The sequence below is a fragment of the Marmota flaviventris genome, chromosome 4 (assembly GCF_047511675.1).
Source record: "Marmota flaviventris isolate mMarFla1 chromosome 4, mMarFla1.hap1, whole genome shotgun sequence".
NCBI lineage: Eukaryota > Metazoa > Chordata > Mammalia > Rodentia > Sciuridae > Marmota > Marmota flaviventris.
The window spans coordinates 56,239,317-56,260,297 of record NC_092501.1 but is presented as its reverse complement, the minus strand read 5'-3'; the positions used below and the strand labels follow the sequence as shown (position 1 = coordinate 56,260,297).

Genomic DNA, 20,981 nt, shown 5'->3' with positions numbered 1-20,981 from the left:
GAAAAATAAATATTAAAAAATTCTCTCTCTCTCTGTCTCTCTCCTCTCTCTCTCTCTCTCAAAAAAAAAAAAAAAAAAAAGCTATCTATGCTGAGCCTCAGGCCAACATCATTCTAAATGGAGAAAAATTGAAAGCATTCCCTCTAAAAACTGGAACAAGACAAACAAGACAGAGATGCCCTCTTTCACCACTTCTATTTAACATAGTTCTTGAAACACTGGCCAGATCAATTAGACAGATGAAAGAAATTAAAGAGATACAGATAGGAAAAAAAGAACTCAAATTAGCACTATTTGTGATATGATTCTATACCTAGAAGACTCAGGTTCCATCAGAAAACTTTTAGAACTAGAAAATGAATACAACAAAATAGGAGGATACAAATCAACACCCAAAAAATCAAAGGCATTTTTGTATATCAGAAACAAAGTCTCTGAAAGGGAAATGAGGAAAACTATCCCATTTAAAATAGCCTAAAAAGAAAAGAAAAGAAACTTGGGAATCAACCAAGCAAAAGAGGTGAAAGACCTCTACAATGAAAAATACAGAATGCTAAAGAAAGAAATTTAAAAAGACCTTAGAAGATGGAAAGATCTCCCTTTTTCTTAGATAGGCAGAATTAATATTGTCAAAATTACCATATTACCAAAAGCATTATACAGATTTAATGCAATTCCAATCAAAATCCCAATGACATTCCTCATAGAAATAGAAAAAGCAATCAAGAAATTTATGTGAAAAAATATTAGAATAAAAAATTTTAAAAAATCTCTATTCCATTAATGTATTGTGCTCCCTCTGTTATTTACCATTCCATGACCCTTGTTCATGTTATGACATCTTAAACTATTGTGGTAAACTAATTCTGACAATAGTATTCTGTACATTATCTGTGCTCAATAAAAAGAAAATTCCCATGCTCTCTTCTCTACTGACTACAATCTATATCCTTCAGTTTTTATTTGAATGAACTAGTTGTCTCTCTTTTTTTTGCTTTTTTTCTTTGACTTCTTATCACATTCTTTTGCCATTTCTTCTTTTTCTTTCTGCTTTCTTTCCACTGAATGGGTATTTACACTTTCTCTAAAACCCTATTCTTTTGTGTAATTAATCTACTCATGGTTTTCAGAAGATATTTTATCAAATATTTTCTTATTTGGAACATGTCTTACCTCTGTTTCTATACAAACCCTGCAAGGCACATTTTTATCTCAGCTTCCAAATGAAGATTTATTTTTCTTTTTTGTCTCTAAGGGCAGAAATGTCCCTTCTTTCCAAGCACATTATTGTCTGTGTACACAAATGCACTGAGCAGCAGTAGGTTGCAAGAGAAAAGCACAGAGGTCATTGCTGCCTCAATCAGTTACATAGGAATGCTAAATAGTCTACGTTTAAGGTAACGGGAATGGGAAGAGGGAAATCAGCTTGCTTTTAGGTACAATGTCCCTCTGATAGCATTGGTAAAAATATGATCCTGTCCCCTAAAGCCAATAATGAATTATGATTAATAAATACATGAAACTGGACACAGTGCTGTACATCTGTAATTCCAGCAGCTTAGAGAGAAAAATGCTGCAGTAACGACAATGATTCAAAAGAAACAGGGTGAAATTTACAGAAGGGGAGAGAAAAGAACAGAGACCAAAAACCCTAGGAGGAAAGGGATACTGCAAAACTCTATTGACATAATTAGTAGAGAAGACAAGATATATATAGGAAGATCATAAAAGAAGATGTCAACACTCAAATATGAAACAGAGTATTTTAAATAAATGAAAAAAAAATAAGCACCCTTCCATTTAAGGGTGCTTATTCAAATAAGTAACCATCTATTCTTTAAGAGTCTCTTCTGTATTTTAAAGTCCACAAATCAAAACATTATGAAGGAACTGTTCATATATTAAAATAAATTTAGGAAGAAAAATTCATTATTTGATTTTATTAATGTCTACAAAGGCTGCATTAATAATGATTTAGTCTACTTCTGCTTTATATAAAACATTTAGAGAAAGAAGAGTTTATAAAATTCATATCTGAACCAGGATGGCCAGAGAGCATTTTGGATGTCCCCATTTTATAATTTTGTGTAATAATTACATTTTAATACTTCATATCTTCCAAAATTATCTTAAACTCTGTGAGGCCAGGACTGGATGTAGACAATAACTATAGACAAAACTTTGCAAGTCATCACAGTATTCCTCCTTAGGAGAAGAAATCTACATCAGCTATTCTGAAATGCGGTTAAACCTTTTCAAAATATTATCATTAAAGACATGTAGAAAAAGGTATCCTGGCATACTCTGTATTAATGGATAGGGAATTTCAATCAAGAGATTTGGGTTTTCTATCTATTTTGATGTTGATTTCTATCTATGTTAAATTCACACAGCCTATGGTCTTGGTGAGGTTTTTGTTTTCTGAAAAACCATAAAATATAGTTAATAGATAATAAGATATAAAGATATAAAGATATTATCTTAAAGATAATAAGATATAAAGCGTGTATTGGGAATCAGTATCACCACTAATTTCCAACGTACTCAAAAGTAATCTTGAACATCAACTCTGGCATGACCCCTCCCTGCTAGGGCAAGGTATACAAGTCTAAAATTGAAAAATATACTGATATGACCATTATACATTTCTTGCTAGGGCTGCAATTACAAAATGCCACTCACTATGTGTACTTTAAACAACAGATTTATTTTTTCACAGTTATAGGTGTTAACAGTCCAAGGTTCAGTTGCAAGCAGGTGTGGTTTCTCCTAAGGCCTCTCTCCTTTGCTTGTAGACATCTGCTTTCTCACCCTGTGCTCATGAAACCTCTCCTGTGTTTACATACAGCCTCTATGTGTGCCCAAATTTCTTTCTCTGACAAGGACATCAGTCACATCAAACGAAGTCCCAATCTAACAGCCTCATTTTATCTTGATCACCTCTTTAAAAGTTCCATCTTCAAATAAGTTGCATTCTGCAGTAGTATATAGAGTTTCAACACATTGTGGGGAGAGAGTGACACAACTCAGTCTATAACAAGGGGCCATACAGCTTTTGGTAAATTCTAGGAAAGATATAGATCTTTAAAAAAAGAAAATGTATCCTTTCTCCGTTGCATGCTTTTAGCACCTTTGTCTAATATAAGGTAGTCGTAATTTTGTGGATTGGTCTCTGTGTCCTCTATTCTGTACCAACAACTACACAAAAAAATGCTCACCATCTCTAGCTATCAGAGAAATGCAAATTAAAACCACCCTAAGATACCATCTCACTCCAGTAAGACTGGCAGCCATTATGAAGTCAAACAATAACAAGTGCTGGCGAGGATGTGGGGAAAAGGGTACACTTGTACATTGCTGGTGGGACTGCAAACTGGTGTAGCCAATTTGGAGAGCAGTATGGAGATTCCTTGGAAAGCTGGGAATGGAACCACCATTTGACCCAGCTATTCCCCTTCTCAGACTATACCCAAAAGACCTACTATAGGGACACAGCTACATCAGTGTTCATAGCAGCACAATTTACAATAGCTAGACTGTGGAACCAACCCAGATGCCTTTCAACAGATGAATGGATTAAAAAAATGTGGCATTTATACACAATGGAATATTACTCAGCATTAAAAAATAACAAAATCATAGCATTTGCAGGGAAATGGATGGCACTAGAGCAAATTATGCCTAGCAAAGTTAGCCAATCCCTAAAAAACAAATTTTGAGTGTTTTCTCTGATATAAGGGAGGTGACTCAAAACAGAGTAGGAAGGAAGAGCATGAGAAGAAGATTAGCACGAAATAAAGAAAAGAGGAGGGAGGGAAAGGGAGGGAGAAGGGGAAATGCATGGAAGACAGAAGGAGACCCTCATGGGTTCACAAAATACATATACGATGGTGTGAGGGGGAAGGGAAGGGGAAAAAAAAGAAGAGAGAGAGGTAAGTGTCACAGTAGAATGGGTAAACAATAGGGATGGGAGGGGAAGGGAGGGGAGGGGGGACAGGGAGGGCAGCAGAATACAACTGACACTAGGATTGCTGTATGTATACACATGGATGTATAACCAATGTGATCCTGCAATCTGTACATGTGGAAAAATGAGAATTCATACCCTATTTGAATCAAATGTATGTCAAGATCATTGTATTGTCTTGAACAACTAATAAAAAAAATTATAATCACTAAATTTCAAGCCAGAGGGAACTTAAAACTTTATTATATCTAATAACCCAGGCAGTAAAGAAATCCCTGTTAAAGGTTCCATGACTACTGTTAGTCTGCTTCCTTAGTAAAGATTCATCATTCCTATGGAAATGGATTCCATTTACAGAGATAATCCTTGTGTGGTAGGTAATACGTCTGAAATGTCAACTCATGTGTGCTTTCTTCTTCTTCTTCTTATTATTATTATTTGTATCTCTTATATCTTCTCAAACTCCAATTTGGTTTGATTTCATCTTAAATGCCTCATAAAAGTGAGGTACAGTTGAAGCAGGGGCTTGTAAGTGACAAGAAGTCTAGACCCTAGATAAATCAGGAAGGATCTGGCATATATGCTTTCCTAGGCCTGAATTCTTCAAGGTCATACTCAAGAGGATAAGCAATAGTATCAGAGACTTACATAAATTTGGGGAAATCTAGTTTACAGGAAAATAGAAAAAGTTTAGGATAGAATGGTTGGGCTCTATGTCTCTGATAAACCTACTAGAGTCCATAAAATTTCCTATACCTCAGTGTGGCTCAGAAGCATGGTTCCCATCTGTCAAAAGGGGATTTGACATAGCTGAGATAGGTCTCTGGACAGGAATAAGTGTTGATTCAGCTGAACTTGAGTCACTAGCAAGGATGAATTGCAGCAAATGTCAGATAAAATGGAAGATCAGTGGCTTTCATCCCTTGGCAATATGAAAATACTTATATTAGAGAACTCCAAAATTACCAAGGGAAAAAGTCATGCATACTTTTACACAAATTTTAGACTACACTTCTTTAAGCCAAATTGCTCCTTCCTTATCACTTATACACTCATTTATATTGCCTACAAAATGGTAGGTTATACCAAAGTTGCTTGGTACTGGGGATTGAACCCAGGGTCTTGTTCATGTGAGGCAAAAACTCTACCAATTGATCTATATCCCTAGCCCTCTTGGTTATTAGAAACAATAATTGAAGTTACATGAACTAGTATATATGTTCTAATATATGGGCACTTCAATGCCTAGTCTTTAAGGCTTCCTGGGCTTGTGAAATATGACTTCCTACATATCAAGAGGTTTGAATATGTACCAACAACCATAGCTGATTAAAAGTCTCACCAAAGTTGTCTTTAATAACCACATCAAAATCTAAAATGTCATTGTTCTAGTGAGGAAGGAAACATGATGATGATATTTAAAATGCCAAGTTTTGGACATTAAGATAGATGCTAATAAGACAATATACTGTTCTCTCTCTTAACACAATGGTCATAAAAATAAATTCCATGTATCCATAGGCCCATCCTTTGAGGTTAAAACCAACTGTAGCAGCAAGCAATGGTGGAATCGAAAGGGTTCTTAGAAACTACCTGGCAAATGCTCTGATTAACAGATGTAAACTCTGAAATCAGAACCATTGGAAGATTTGTTTAGGGCAATACAGTTACTGGCAAATCCAGTCTGGAAGATGGTGTTTCCATATTCCACTTCTTTTGCTACATATCTCAAGGTCAAAACAAAATCACTTCTTCAACTTTCTTTTCCTTTTCTGTATTCAAAAAGAACAATTACATAATTGATGCGCATTTAATGTATTTAAAACTATTTACAATTATAAATGAGAAAAAAATAAGTAAAAAATTGGCATATCCCAAAAGCCATTTTTCCTTTGAGAAAATATTTTTCTAACTGATAAAAGGTTGATTTCTTATCTTCTACCCATCACTAATGTCATGCTCCTGTTGACAGGATAATGGATTATTTTGAGTATAATAAACTATATAGCAAAGCAATCTTCAGCAATAAGGTAAACTGAGGTTAGAAAACATTTGTATGTAGCTCCTAAAACATTCATAATAAAATGTAAAGTTCTTTAACAAATGTTTTATTCCTGAAGTTTTCTGTTATTATTTAATATATATCCTAAACACATATTCAAAATACATTTTAAAATACACCTCAAATTATACTTACCTGTAGTTTTAAGTAAGAACTAAATAGCTAGCCATTTGAGTTATTTCTAATTCAAGTTTGAAGAAAACTTTAAAACTGTTATACATTTGTTACAATTAGGTAGTAATCAGATATATATATATATATATATATATATATATATATATATATATATATATATATATATATTAGGTAGAAATGAGATATATCATAAATGATAACATTTCTTTATATGTTACTTTTTATCTGTAGAATATTTTAAAAAATATATTATTAATATTATCATGCTTTATTGCAGAACCTTTCAAAAAAAGTCTGTTTAGTTCATGTTGAAATGCTGTTTGTTGGTTGGTTTTTTTCCTAAAGAATAAAGGATATAGAGTTAGCCACCTGAGACTGGTGATATGGAAACCTATACTAACCTACAGTTACAGACATTTATCGTGGGTAAAAATAGTACTATTTTCTACCAAGTGACACAACCCTCAAAGCAATTTGTTAGAACTATATGCCTTCTGTACAATTAAGCAATATAGAACCTGGAATACACAATTAGTCTTTTCAAAAAACTAACAAAATAAACAATACAGATGCAGAAACTTTAGAAAAAAATTAAAAATATAAATAAACCAGCTGTATATCGTGCAATTCAAGAAATATATGGATTTAAGCAATATTGTATCCTCCTAAATGTCCCTCTTTCTCCCCTTTTGTCACTTGGTGTACTCTGGTCTTTCTTTCAGTTTCTACTCTTTCTGATTGCTTTCCCCCAAATTCTATCCCCTGCCATCTTTTCTGGTCTCCCCCATCTTGGTAGGTTGGACTGTCTCTCTTATAAAAAATGTATTTCCCTAACACCCTTTCCTTGAGATTCAACATTGGTATAGCTAAAATAAAATCAATGTAGTTGTTTATATCATCCAGCTTTATATTTATTAGCCACATATGTGCTGAAAATCTTAGGCAAGGATGAGGATGAGTTCTGTGCAGATGCTCAAATGCTAAATAATAAATATGTGATGCAAACTGAGATTCACAATGAATGTAGGAAATGTCCAAAAACTCATGCACTTCAAAATTATATCAGCGATTTTCCCTAGGAGATTTACAGCACAGGATTTTCTAATTCTTGACTAGAAAAGAGGAAGGAATTAAATGAGAAGCAAACATGTGACCTGCATATTGAGTAAGACTTTGTTATCCCAGAGAGCTGCCTTTGGCTCTGATATTTCAGTATTCTTCAAGAAGGTAGTTAGTCTCAGTTTCAGGAATATCTAACTTTAACTGAAATTTCCCCAAAAATATAAAAATATGAAGATGATCTTAATGTCAAATCAAAATCTCTTTTTTTCTCCCTGTCTTTCTTCCTTCTTCTCGTGTGCATGAACATACCAGGACAAAAGACATTTAATACACTGTCAACTCTCCTTGGCCTACAAATGCTATGACAAGAGAGTGGTATCTTTCCTTTGGAACTCCATAGTAAAATGATTTTATTTTACACTTTCTCTGAAACAAATAGAAAGACCTCTCAAATTCAGCTCCCTATGATAGACTGCACCACTGATAATTATATATCTTTAGAATGTTGTCTATATGATAATAACAACCATGAACAGCATAGAATTTTCCATATACTTGTTTTCTATTTCTTTACTTTCTTTTAATATCTAGGAATAAACCACTCCCTAGGTAGTCTTGCTGGGAGTGCTGGGGAAAATTGGGTGCTAGTGATAGAAAACACTAAACTTTTATGAATACACTGACACATTAATTAAGGGTCCCCCATATGATATAGGGACTTCCCTCCTCTCCTTCTGCAACCCTCAAGATAACAGAGGTTAGTTCTGCATGTAGGCCTGAGAAACACAAAGCTAGCAGGCTGCTATGATGTGGCTCCCTCTGATTCCTGTGCCTGTCCATATCTTATTTCCCCTCCCCCTCAGACTGAAAGGAGTTTCAAAGTCTTTTTAAATTAGTTCTGTCTCTATCAATATGAAACAGCAGGTACCTCACCTTCATTCCTGCAACTGCCTCACCTCCCTTCTCTCTTCTTAATCAGTAGTGGCTTTTTTAGTTTTGGTTCCAAAAGTAACTCAAACCAGAGATTCTCTCTCTCTTGACAGTATTAAGCAGATTGGTACTTTAAGTGTCTCCAAGCGTGGCACCTGGCAGGGCTTTTTGTTGTTTGGTTTTTATCCTCACTGTGCAAAATAAAGATCTTAATTAAAGAAATTAATGAAAATGTCACCCTGGGTTGGAAGCTCAATTCACAGCATTGTGGTTTTGGTCCTCTAATGATGGATTGTATCTTGGCAACATTGTCATCATATACACAGACTGTGCTGAAATCTTCCAAGTCCACCCCAGAGTCTCACTCTCACTGACATGTCTGGATTTGACTCATGGTAATCCAGATTCTTCATGCCACCCTCGTCCACCTGTGTTCTCTAAACAGTGTCTGAATCATCATTTAACACTCAAATCACTCCTCTCAAGAAAATCCTCCTAGCCTTATCCTCCAGAGTAGTCACCATGCAAGGCCCTGTTTTATCTGTTCCTCCTGATGTCAATCTGTCCTTTAATTACTGTTACTGTAACTATCATTCACTTCTTTCCTGTGACACGGTGCTCCATATTATTTCTTAAACATGCATCACCAATTCCTAATCATCATTCTTTCCACATCCCTCTCCATTTACTGTTCTCTTAGTCTCCCCCTCTTTCTTGCCCATAGAGATTATCCTTTCTTCATTATCCTTGCTCCCTTCCTCTCTATTATAGTCTGAAATGTTTGTATGTCCTGAAAATTCATATACTGAAATCCTAGCTGTAAGGTGATGGTATTGTGAAGTGGGGCCTTGGGGAACTAAAGACATCACAAGATCCCTTATAAATGTGATAGGTGTGCCCTTCTAAGAAAGGCTCCAAAGAGATCCCTCAGCCCCTTCCACCATATGAGGTAACTGTGAGAAGGCTGTCAGTAAGGGAGTAGTCCCTCACCAGATGATGAATCTGCTGATGTCTTGATCTTAGACTTTCCAGCCTCCAGATCTCTGAGATGTAAATTTCCATTGCTGATAAGCCACCCATCCAAGGTTTTTTGTTACTGCAGACAATGGGATTAAAATACTCTTCCTTTTTCATATTCCTGTCTAAATACCCAGCTAAAGACTCTTCCTTACTGTACTTTCCTCTTTCGGGCCAGTGTCTCTAACCTCCTTTGCTATTCTCAGATCCAACCTTTGTAGGGCCTTTCTAGACCCTAATTATACCCATTATTCGATTTCTCTAATTTGAATAGCTACTGAGAACACATATTGTGCCAAATAACAGGTATTTTCAAGAGACCAAACCTCATGGAGGGAAAAGAGTCAAATGAAGGGTGCTGAGAAAAAGAAAGTTATAATTTAGTACTTTTCTCTTTTAAAGTATCGAGTACTACTATTAGTATTTGGCACTTAAAACTCCTCCATTACACCCTACCCCTGCTATATGGAATAGCATTTCTGTACACTTAAATATCAGCTTCCCCAAATAACAACATCAGGTTCTGTGGAAATGTTTTTGCACATCTATTGCCCATTTCCTTAATGTCCTAAAAAAATAAAATAAAAAATGAGTATGTCCAAACAAAATGAAGTTTGGGGTGTTCTGTTGTCATCTGGGTGGAAGAAGGGCATTGTTTCCCAGTGTGGAGAGAGTATAAGCAATGGAGGTGCTTAGGGAAGAGAAAAACAAATTAATGAGCTTGTCAAATCATCCTCTCAGATGACTGCAATATTTTCTTATAATCTGTATTATGTTCCAGGTGTTCAGAGTATACACTTTCTTTTCTTGTTCTTTTGTTTCAGGGGCACCTATAGCTATCAGAAAAGTTCACATTATAACTGAGGAGTACTTTGCAATATTCAACAATTCATTTACTCACAAATATATATATATGGGTCTAAACATAGCATTCTATATTTTCCTTAGTAAATATTTAAGATAAATGTTTAAGTTTTTGACATTAGTACATTACATTTTATATTTTAATCCTTTAAATTACTATTGTCAATAGAATGTAACTTATGTAAACACTTATCATAGTAACCTAATTAGTAATTTCATTGAAATGACCTAAGAAAAGACTATTAAGGAATCAATGTGTAACATGTATGGATCATGTCTGTCTGTTTTATGATTTATCCAATCACCACAGGCCCATCGACCAAAATCCCTGTGATTCAGAATGATAAGCAATTCCAACCTTTTTGTGTGTGTGGGGGGGGGGAGGGGGTTACTGGGTACTAAACTCAGGGCCACTCGACCACTGAGTCATATACCCAGCCTTATTTTGTATTTAATTTAGAAACAGGGTCTCATTGAATTGCTTAGCACCATGCTTTTGCTGATGCTGGCTTGGAACTCATGATTCTCCTGCCTCAGCCTCTGAAGCCTCTGGGATTACTGATGTGTGCCACCCCGCCTGGGTATTTCCACCATCTTTAATACGTTGTCAAAATTAAAAGGCAGAGCCTCACACACAAAAATTTTGTTATGTGAATCTATCTATTTTTGAAAGTAGAGAAATAGAACATATTTTATTTAAAAGCTTGTTAGTCTGGTTTATCACTTTCACATATTTATGCAAATGGAAGGAGCAGCCTCCATTTATATATATTCTTGTCCTGGGACATTCAAATGTTAGGAGTGAGACTGTCTCCTTCCTCCTATGAAAGAGAGGAATATTATTTTACAAAATCTAAAATAATACTTAGAAGTATAAACATGCTCTGGAGAGAAAAATTACATGATAGAGCACAATGAGGTAAAAAAAAAATGACTATTTTGACCACTCTAACCTTGTAAGGCAGAAATTCTTGATACAATCTCCAAAAAGGAAACTAACTCTTAATCACACTCAAAATAATATAACTGTGAAGTTATGTAGACTGTAGTAGATGAATAATAGGTTCATAATATTTACCTCAAACCTTTGCTAATGGTCTAATATATTCTGTATTTAAGGAGCTAATGTTATTCTACAGGTGAATAATTTCCCCTCTTGTTTGGTTCAGCACAACCAAAGTTATTTCACATTCAGTTAAATTGCTCCTTTACATCAATGACTAGAAATAAGATAGAAATTTATTCTTTCCCCCTCCATTATAAATGCTAGCTCTTTCATACCTCCAAAGTCACACAAGCCAGATACAGAGTAATCTCCAACCCCTCTTCCTTCCTGAGACCCTCTACCTTCAGTTTGACACTCTTCATTAAACATAGATCCTTCATGGCTTTCGTAATACTCTTCGGTACTGTGCTTGGTATACAGCAATAATACCCTATCTTATATATTCTAGGCAGTTGCGCTTCCCCACACTATTTACCGTTCACTCCAACATTTTTTGAGCAAGGTTTCTTAGAGTTTGGTTTTCATATCAGCAGGATCACATCAATCAAGAATTGTAAGAAACACAATTTTGGGGTTCCACTTCAGAACTACTGAGTCAGAAACTCTGGGGGTGGGATCCAGCTATTTGTGTTTCAATAAGCCCGCCAACGGATTAATTTGTCTGCTAAAATTTGAAAATGAAGGTTCTGAAATCACCTCTTTAAAAGGCAAAACCCCAGGTTATTTACCTGCTTAAAACTTCATTAATAAAATTTCCCTTGTGAGAGTCTCTTCCAGGTCAAGAATAAAGTCCAAGCTCTTAGGAAGACATGTAATGATTTTTCTATTCTGATATTTGGGCCCTTCTCTTTCCATTTCCCCCCTCCTACAAAGTGTTTAAGTCACATGAACATTTTGAAATATTGTGAATAAAACCTTCTTGGTATGCCTTTATGCCTTTTTCTAGTGCACCTCTTCCTACACACAAATATATCCACCTGGAGGAGTTCTATTCATCTTTCCAGAACCAGCTGAAATGTCCCCTTTTGCAGAATGATTTCTGAGGACTAATTTCAATAATTTACTTATAGTCTATTCCAGTTCTTCCAGATCCACCTACATAATTTTCCTGAATTAACATTTTTATATATTAAGCTCTTTAAAAAGAAATGAAATCTGTTTACTGGGTACAAGGAGAGAAAGGAAAAGATTGAAAAGGTACTTCTTATCCTGCCTCCCATCCTCCTATCCCTAGTTCTAGAGTTAGAATGTCCTGCATATCTTGGAATAACTGTGGCTCCCTGGGGATACTGATGGCTCCTCCTAGATTTTGACCCAATTATTTTTCAGTGCCCACACTTAGATTTGCAGGACTCAAAGCAAGAATGCAAATGGAGGCCCACATATTGCATGGCTAAATATTTTAAAGTCATAAATAAAACTAAGAAACTTCAATAAAATATGTTCCATCATTGCATTGCCTTAAAAATACAGTTTCTTAATAACAAATCAAGAGTGTATGTAAATCAATGGTTTAGATGACTGAAAGCAAAATATCAAAGATATCACATTTAATATTCAATAGCATACCTGGATGATCTGTTGATGAGATGATAATGGTTGTATGAGTAATAAAATAAAACACAATTCATTATCTATTCCATAAAATTTATATTTCTTGCCCTTATCAAATTTATGCTGCTAGAATAAATATTTTTCATTAATTTATTGGCAGTAATAATCCAAAGAATTTAAAATATCATTTTGTTCAAATGATAGAAAAATGCAAATATTTTATTAAATCAAATTAAATGTGAAAACAAAAAAATGGTTTTATTTGTTTTTCAAGTGTTTTTATTTAAATATTCAAAATTACCAATAAGTTAAAAAGTGACATGTATATCAAATGCTAATTTTGAATATCAAATAATGAATATCAAATGCTAATTTTAGAATATTTCACTAAAGTTGATATTTTCTCATTTAATTTTGCCTCATTTAACATTGAGTATTCAGTTCCTTGCCAATGTGAAGAATTAATAATATACTTCATGCATGTTTTCTTTAAACCTGCCATAAATACAAATTCAGGAGTAATATGAACAATTTTGTGATCCAAAATATCAGTCATCATTGCAAATACTATGCTAATTTGTATGTATTTTCAAATGTACCAATAAAGCATGAACAGAAGCAAGAAAACGGATGCTCAGTTTTACTTGGGGAAACAGTCCTTGGTTATGCAATTAATCCCAGAAGGAAGAATTTGAAAAGAATTAATTTCTTTTTCTATTATACTGCTCATATCCCAGCCTAACCCACCCTCATACTGTAAAGCAAAATGTTTATCTCTCATGTTGACAGTAGCTCATTTTCATAGCATTTGAATTCTGTTGCCTTTTGCTACTAACATGCAGGAAGAGAAGTAGAAAAGCATTTTCCTGGAGGCTGAACTATGTTAATCATGAAAGTGGCTATTTAGGAGTTCAGATTGCACCATGCCAGCTCTAATACAAGTGGCAAAAGCATTTATGAGTGTGTGTTTGTGACACATGCGGCCCTCTAATGCATGGTATCCAGGACAGGAGCCTTTTCCTTAGATCCAGGCATGATGCTTCTTGGGTGTTCAGTGTTCTCATCCTAGTCAGAAACAAAGGAATAACATTTGGCTTTATAGTGTTTCCTAAGGGAATAATCCCAATATACATAGGAATTGGAACTTTCATTTATTGGAAGTGACTCACTCAACTTTGATCCATCAGAAATAAAAAAGCTTATACTTACTACTCTACTCACCAAATCACCCTACACTCCCTCACCCTCCTAATCCTATTGTAAGATTGTTGGATCAAAAGAGGGAGTTTCACCAGGCACAGTGGCACAAGCCTGTAATCCCAATGGTTTCAAAGTTTGAGGCAGTAGAATTGCAAGTTCAAAGTCAGCCTCAGCAACTTCTGGAGGCCCTAAGCGATCCTGTCTCAACATAAAAACATAAAAGGGGCTAGGGATGTAGCTCAGTGGATGAGTGTCCCTGGGTTCAATCCCCACTACCAAAAAGTAAAAAAAAAAAAAAAAAAGAAGTCTCATTTTTTTACTAAGATTGAGATGGAGAAGAAAGGCCTAGTTATACTCTGATTTATATTTAATAGTTTTATGATTATATTTTTAATAAAATATATTTAAAATCATTGATAAAATAGCATATTTTCTAGTTGAGTTCCTTGGTATAGTTACACAATTCATTATGTATGAGCCAAAATATTCTCACTGAACATCATCATTATAAGCTTTTTTTTTCTCTGTGGCCATAGATATGAAGGGGATGGGAAAAGAAAAACAGAAATTTGTAGGGAAATGCTTCTACACATGGTTAATCTTATGCATAAATTTGGCTAGATTGGTGCACAGTTGCTTGGTCAAATACTTATAGATGCAGTTATGAAAGTATTTTATAAATGTGATTAATCCATCAAATTTAATAAAGGAGATTTGCCTTGAAATAGTGTTTGGGCCTCATCCTATAAGTTGGAAGCTTTAAGAACACAAAATTGGTTTCTCTGAGAAGAAGGAATTGTGCTTCATGACTAATATGAAACCCTGCTTGTGTTTCCTCCTGTGCTACAGATTTCAGATTTAAGACTGCAACATTAACTCTTACCTGAGTTTCTATCCAACTTGTACTATAGATTGTAGACCTGCCAGCCCTCATAATAGCTAAGCCAGTTTCTTCTGAAGGAGCCTGATGATACAAGCAGATATTTTCATTGTTTTATCCCAGCCCCCAAAGTTAGATAATTATCAAGAAAATGTCAATGTGTATATGTATCTCATAGTTTTTTTTTCTCTTTACCTTCTTATAGTATAATGTACTAACCATGGATTTTAGAATTTATGCCACACTATTGTAATAATAGATTTAAAAGTCCATCTCCTATTCTAGACTAAGAGTTCCTTATGTACAGAGGCTGTGTTACTCATTATTGTATATTTCCTTGAGGCTAGAAATTTCCAGTTACTTAATAATTGCTTAATAAATGCCTGCCAAATGTTTAATGAGCAAAATTAATACATTGTATAGAAAATCCTATGTCATAGGAAATAGGAATAAGGGATGGTAAAGAATAAAGAGAAAAAGAAACAATGAGGTTGTAGGAAGCAGTCTCCCTGAAGCTAAGACAACCCATGAGATGGTACTCATCCAACTTTCCCAGGCTCCCAGCACAGTCTTAATCACCTCTCTCACAGCGATGTTGATAGCTCTGGCTAAGGAACTTGGTACCTGCAAGCAATTAACTTTAATAAGCCAGCAGGTGATTTCCTTAAAAGAATGCTGACAAGTCAATTTGCTGACAGCAGCTCTAGATTCTCTGGTTACTCAGCCATGGCTACCACCTCTGCCCTTATGAACCCAGACTATGGTTGTGAGTAATAAATGAAAAGGTAGCCAAAGTTTGATTCTTTTAACAGGGAAGATTGTCATTTGCTTTGCGGCATGATAATACTTTATAAGCAGAACCAAAAAGTCTTTTCAATTTACAAGGAAAAACAACAGCCAACCAGTGGCAATAGCTCACACTGGCAATCACTCTAGTTTTCATAAATGTTTGTTATAATGAGAAATATGAAAGTGTTCCACCTGTATTATCTCTTTTTTTCTCCTACTCCCATCTCTCCCATTGTGTTATTGTCTAAGGCAGAATCCTGGTAATGATTCTAAAATCCTCTTTGCCCTGATATCAATAGTTGCCAGATGTTGCAGTTGCCTTATTGTCCTATGTTACTTTTTATACTTATTTTCTACACAATGGCAGCCTAATAAGTCACCTTGCTGTTCTTCTCAGGCATCACCTATCCAGCAACCCCTTGCTTATGTCCTCTTTCTAAAATGTGTTATTTCATCTACATGTCAACATTTTCAATAGTTCTCCAATGCTAATTGAATACTGTATTAGCTTTGCATTACTATAACAAAATCATTGCAATAATTAACCTATGAAGAGTAAGGGGTTATTTAGCTTACAATTCTGGATATTCCAGTCCAAGATCAAATGGTTTCATTTATTTTCCACCCTTAGATAGGTTGAGGTATCATGGCAAGAGCACAGAGTGGCTGAAGTTGCTTACTGAGTGATCCAGGAAGCTGAAGAGATGTTGAGTCAAGGTCCCACAATTCCCTTCATGGAAATATCCCCAATGACTTAAGTACCTACCATAAGGCCTCACTTCCTAAAAGTACATTGCAGTTCCTAATAGGTCTCACTGGGGATCAGACCTTTAACACATGGGCTTTTAGGAAAGATTCCAGATTTATCCTATCACACTGAGTTATCCCAAGGACCTAAAGTAGTGCTTTCCATAGCAGGCAATTAATAATTTTTAAAAACTGAATAGGGAAAATAATTTTATTATTAATAATAATTATTTAAATTATTTTCTTTTGCAACACATGCACTACTGAAGTAATGTAAGTGACACCACTGTGTTGTGTGCATCTCTAAATTTAGAATTCTCTCAAGGTACTGCACATAGTATTTCCTGATCTGTGCTATCAGCCTTCCTCTTGTATGTAATGCTTCAGGGAACAAAACACCCAATGTTCTTCAAATATGCTTCTACATCTTTCTACTTTGATTTCTCAAGCCAATTTAGTTTCCCAAGGCACTCAAGGAACATTACTTTTCCTCCATTTTTAATATTTGTCATATTTCATTTTTCACATAGGTCTGCCTTCTTGATCAGATCCTAAGATCTTTGAGTATAATATCTATTTCCTTTTAATAATTGTATTTCTAGCACAATATCTTGCATATTGATAGACATATAAGGAGTTATTTGACTTGCATTAAGTGCCTGTCCATCTGTCTGTTGATTACTATACCTGTTCTGATCAGCATGATCCCTTTCTCATGCTCAGTGCTTCTTCTGGCTTTATTACAGTAGGGTATGTTACTTTAAACAAGACACTTAAACTTTCTGTTCCTAAATTACCATCTGACAGTGCCTGTTCTGCTCTGCAGGAGCAAAAGATACTCAAATCATTTGAGCAAATTAAACAAATAATTTTAGTGTCACAGTCAGACTGTAATAAATACTCTTTGGACCAGTTTCTTGTCTACTTCTAGCAGTTTCCGCCCATGGGGCACCACAGGAAAATTGAAATGAGTAGAAATATTGAGGAGACTAGGGAAAACAGAAGCATGATGATCTTAGAGGATATCTGCTTTCACAGTGTCTGGCAGTGGCCTTACGTGGTAAGAGACCACTGTGAGTATATCAAATGGATATATTTGAGTTAGCTTGTTGCTGCAGGTATGGAGGACACTCTTTAATTCTTGAACTAGGGGTAGGAGAATGGGGGGCAGGATAAGAAGTGCCCTTTCATTCTTTTTATTTACCTCCTTGATGATGGAGGAAAGGCTGTGGGAAAGGGGAAATGCTCTTTGGGCTCTATGGTAGCAGCTGAGTACTAGTGGTGATTTGATACTCACCCTTAGATGCCTGCATATCGATGCATATCTCAAGAAAAAAGTGGACTCAGACTTTTAGACAGCTATTTCGCAAAGAGAGTCAGAGGAGCAGGTGAAAAATTGGGGAAAGGGAAGAGAAGAATGGTTCCTACTGGTTAAGCAGGCATGGAAATAAATTCAAATAAGAGCTCAATGAAGAATAACCCTTATCAAGCACTCCAGGTGGGTAAATGCTTACATCGCTGTGATTAGGAATGCCTCATCATGCTAGAAAAAAATATTGAAAAGATATTTTCTCTCCTTACCTTACCTTCAGTTAAAAAATAAGGAAAAGAAATAACAAGAGGGAGAAATGATATTATCATCATTAGGATTTTTGGAAGATAGAGATAAATAGAGGAAGCATTCTAAAAGTGGAAAGGCAAAGACAGGCATCTCTATGCCTCCTCCATCTCTTCCTTCCTCCTGCCAATCATATACTCTAGCTGGCTGATCCCACAGCCTACTTCATTAGTAATTGGAGAACAAAGAAAGACTCCAGCTTTAGAAGAACAAAGACACATCATCCTTTCACCTGTAGCAAAATAATAGTGCTGCTGTTTTGTAGGCAGGGTTGGTCTTGGGCAAAACTCTACAAGATTGCCTTCTCCAGAATGAGATTGAGAGGACAGCCCTCCAATCCCTAAAGTAATTGAGGAAGATAGAAGGAAGGCAAAGGAAACCCTCTCCAGGAACCTCTGAGGCCCCAGCTTCTCAGCATGGGGGCATCAAGCAAGACCTGGTGTGAACAGCTGCCTGTTCCTGTCCAAGACCTCATAGGGCTAATTTAAGGAAGCCAAGAGTTTGTTCTCATCGTGGGCCAGATTTTTATTTAGTTTTTTCTGAGATGAAAGCTGTAGATGTTTTAAACTGCTCTCGGGATCAATCAAATGTACACACAGGTTAAAGAACCACTGGGTTAAAGGGCCAGCATGAAAACTAGAGTGAGATTTCCAGCCTAAACACAGACCAGACTATCAGCTTTCCTCCTGGAAAGAAATATCAATGTGCAAAATGAATTTTCTGAAAGGTGACTTACATACTGAGTGATAAATGAGGTGCTCTGATTTACAAACCATGATACACCTCTAGAGCAAAGGGTTTCAAGATACACATGCAATATAACTCCCAAGATATGAAAAAATGAACTTATGTTTTGTTACATTTTTCAAAAAGTTCCTTCTGTGTTTTTAAACTAATAATGAATTATTAGTATAATAGCACATTTATATGTCATTTATAAATAAAACATATAATAGGGATAAACCTCAAAAATATTTTATTAATATGCATGAATAAATAAAAAATTTGGAAACTACTGTTTTATAGAAGAACTGAAGGCTTTTCTTGGAAAGCTGTGATAACTGATCAAACTGGAGAGGAATAAAAGGTTTTCTTAACTCAAGTTTCTGGTAAGAATGACGAATAGCCTGTATTGCTAAGAAAGTATACAGGCCAGAAGAGAGCAAGGGAGACTGTCCTGCTGGAGAGTGTTGGTATGATCATGAAGAAAGATGCTAGGACAGCCAGCTGCAGCTCCAGCTCCTCTCATAACTACTGTTAAAACAACATTGCCTAATTACAATAGCACCAAATCCAACAATTGCTACAACTTATTGAATTCTCCATAAAGTTGAACTCTGTAATAGGTTATTTTAGCCATTAACATTTATCCTCAGGAAGACATACCCATTTTACAGATGAAAACCAAAAAAAAGCTCAAAAATAGTAAACAATACAAAAGAAACATCTTCCTCCCAGCCAATGTTCTTGACAATGTCAAGCCATCTCAAGAGCATGGATCATGACTGACATCACAGAGAACCCTCAGTGGGAATGACATATATTAAAACACTTGAGGGAATCATAATATGACCCAGTTATATTTGCATTTTTTTCTTTTAATTAAAATGTTAAATTGTGGTCAATGTCTTTGTAAATAGGGAATTGATGCCAGCTTTCTGCATTGAGTAAAAGACTAGATTTCCCTCAGCTGCAAGTATAACATCCAAATTAAGATAAGTATGACACCCACTAGGAGAATCCAACCCTGAAGCCAAATATAATTAATTTTCTTTACAAAGGAAAATCAGCTTTGTCGACACCTCCCCACCAAGCGTGTGTGTACACGCATGCCCATGTGCACTCACACACAAACAACACTTCAGTTCTTGCAGTTGCAATCCATACTTGAGTTCACCCTTCCCAGAGACCCTCCATCCAAACTTGTTCAAAAAGCTCTGATATCAGCAGTGTACTCCTCAGGGTACTTCTCTAGGACTGTCTTCAATTTTAGCCCTTGCTCACAGGCACAACTGTGAACTTGAAAGGACTTTCAAACATCAACAGAGCAATAAAAGCCAGATCTGTCCTGCGGGAAAAGTGTGACTGTGGAACAGAGACTTGGCAGGACTGTCCTTGTTCAGATTTGAGAGTCATGTAACCCCAGCAAGGTCGGTGTCACTTCAGTCCAATCACAGTGTGAGGCCAGGAGATTTCTGAAGTCTTTTCGGCTCTGACATTCTCGGTTCTTTGTCACCCACTTTGATTTTCATTGACTTTCTTTTTTGGCCTACTCCTGTCTAGCATGAAGAAGTAAAGAAATGGGATAGGAGGGAAAAGAACTGACCATGAAGTTATAACTTTATAACTATTAAGATATAAAAATTTGCCATTATATTAATATTTTTTCTTTATGCAAGGTATAAGACACATACTTGTTACATACATTTCCTCATTTGATCTTTTAAAAAGCTTTTGAAATATTCCAGACTTTTATGGCTATTAATGGAAGATGCTGATGTTGCAATTCTTACTTTTTGTTATTGGTTAGATTCCATGTATCGCAAAGCTCAAAGGCATTGAGATGTCCAAGTAACAAAAGGTGACTTTTCAAGAAAGAGGCACAGAGGTCACCAAAAGAACTTTACTGTCTGAGGATTCACTAACTTGAGAGCTTCCAACTTAACTCCTCTGCTCAAACCTACAGGGAAAAATCTCAGCAGCTCTTTCTACACTCAAATGGAATATTTGTGTCTCTTCAGAGCTACAAATCTCTGAGCCCCATGTGAACACTTCAATTTATCTTTGCAATATCAGTCCTCCCATGACACAAAAAGAAATTAGATGAGAAGCAGACTTCATGTGGGCAAGCTGGATTGTCAAGCTAACATTACAGTGAATGTCTGATATTTTTCTCCTCTCAGCTGAAAAAATAAAAATAAGAAATCTTTTTGAACAAATTGGTTTTTTAAATCAACAAGACTTTTGCCTGGGTTTGTCAGAATCTCCTCCCTTTCTTCCACCACTGCCTTCATTCCACTGTGCTTCTTTTTAGCTCCCACCTGATCTGTCCCAACTCTTCCCTGCTGAATCTCTTATTCCCCAGTTCTACTAAGATGACTTTCCTGGTCTACTCTAAGCATAACCAGGCCAATTTCAGGACTAGTTAAT

General features: G+C 35.7%; 1 protein-coding gene across 4 annotated transcripts in view; it reads right to left on the bottom strand.

Annotated features, from left to right (window-relative positions):
• Positions 1–20,981, bottom strand: part of Ctnna3 (catenin alpha 3) — a 1,728,170-nt gene that overhangs the window by 764,984 nt on the left and 942,205 nt on the right. The window contains exon 1 of one of the 4 annotated variants that reach the window (XM_071611230.1): positions 19,679–19,816. The exons of 2 other annotated variants lie outside the window; for them this stretch is intronic. The gene's annotated coding sequence lies outside the window, so the exon portion shown is untranslated. Of the gene's footprint in view, positions 1–19,678; positions 19,817–20,981 lie in introns of those variants that run through there. One more of the 4 variants, XM_071611231.1, reaches the window with a different exon arrangement.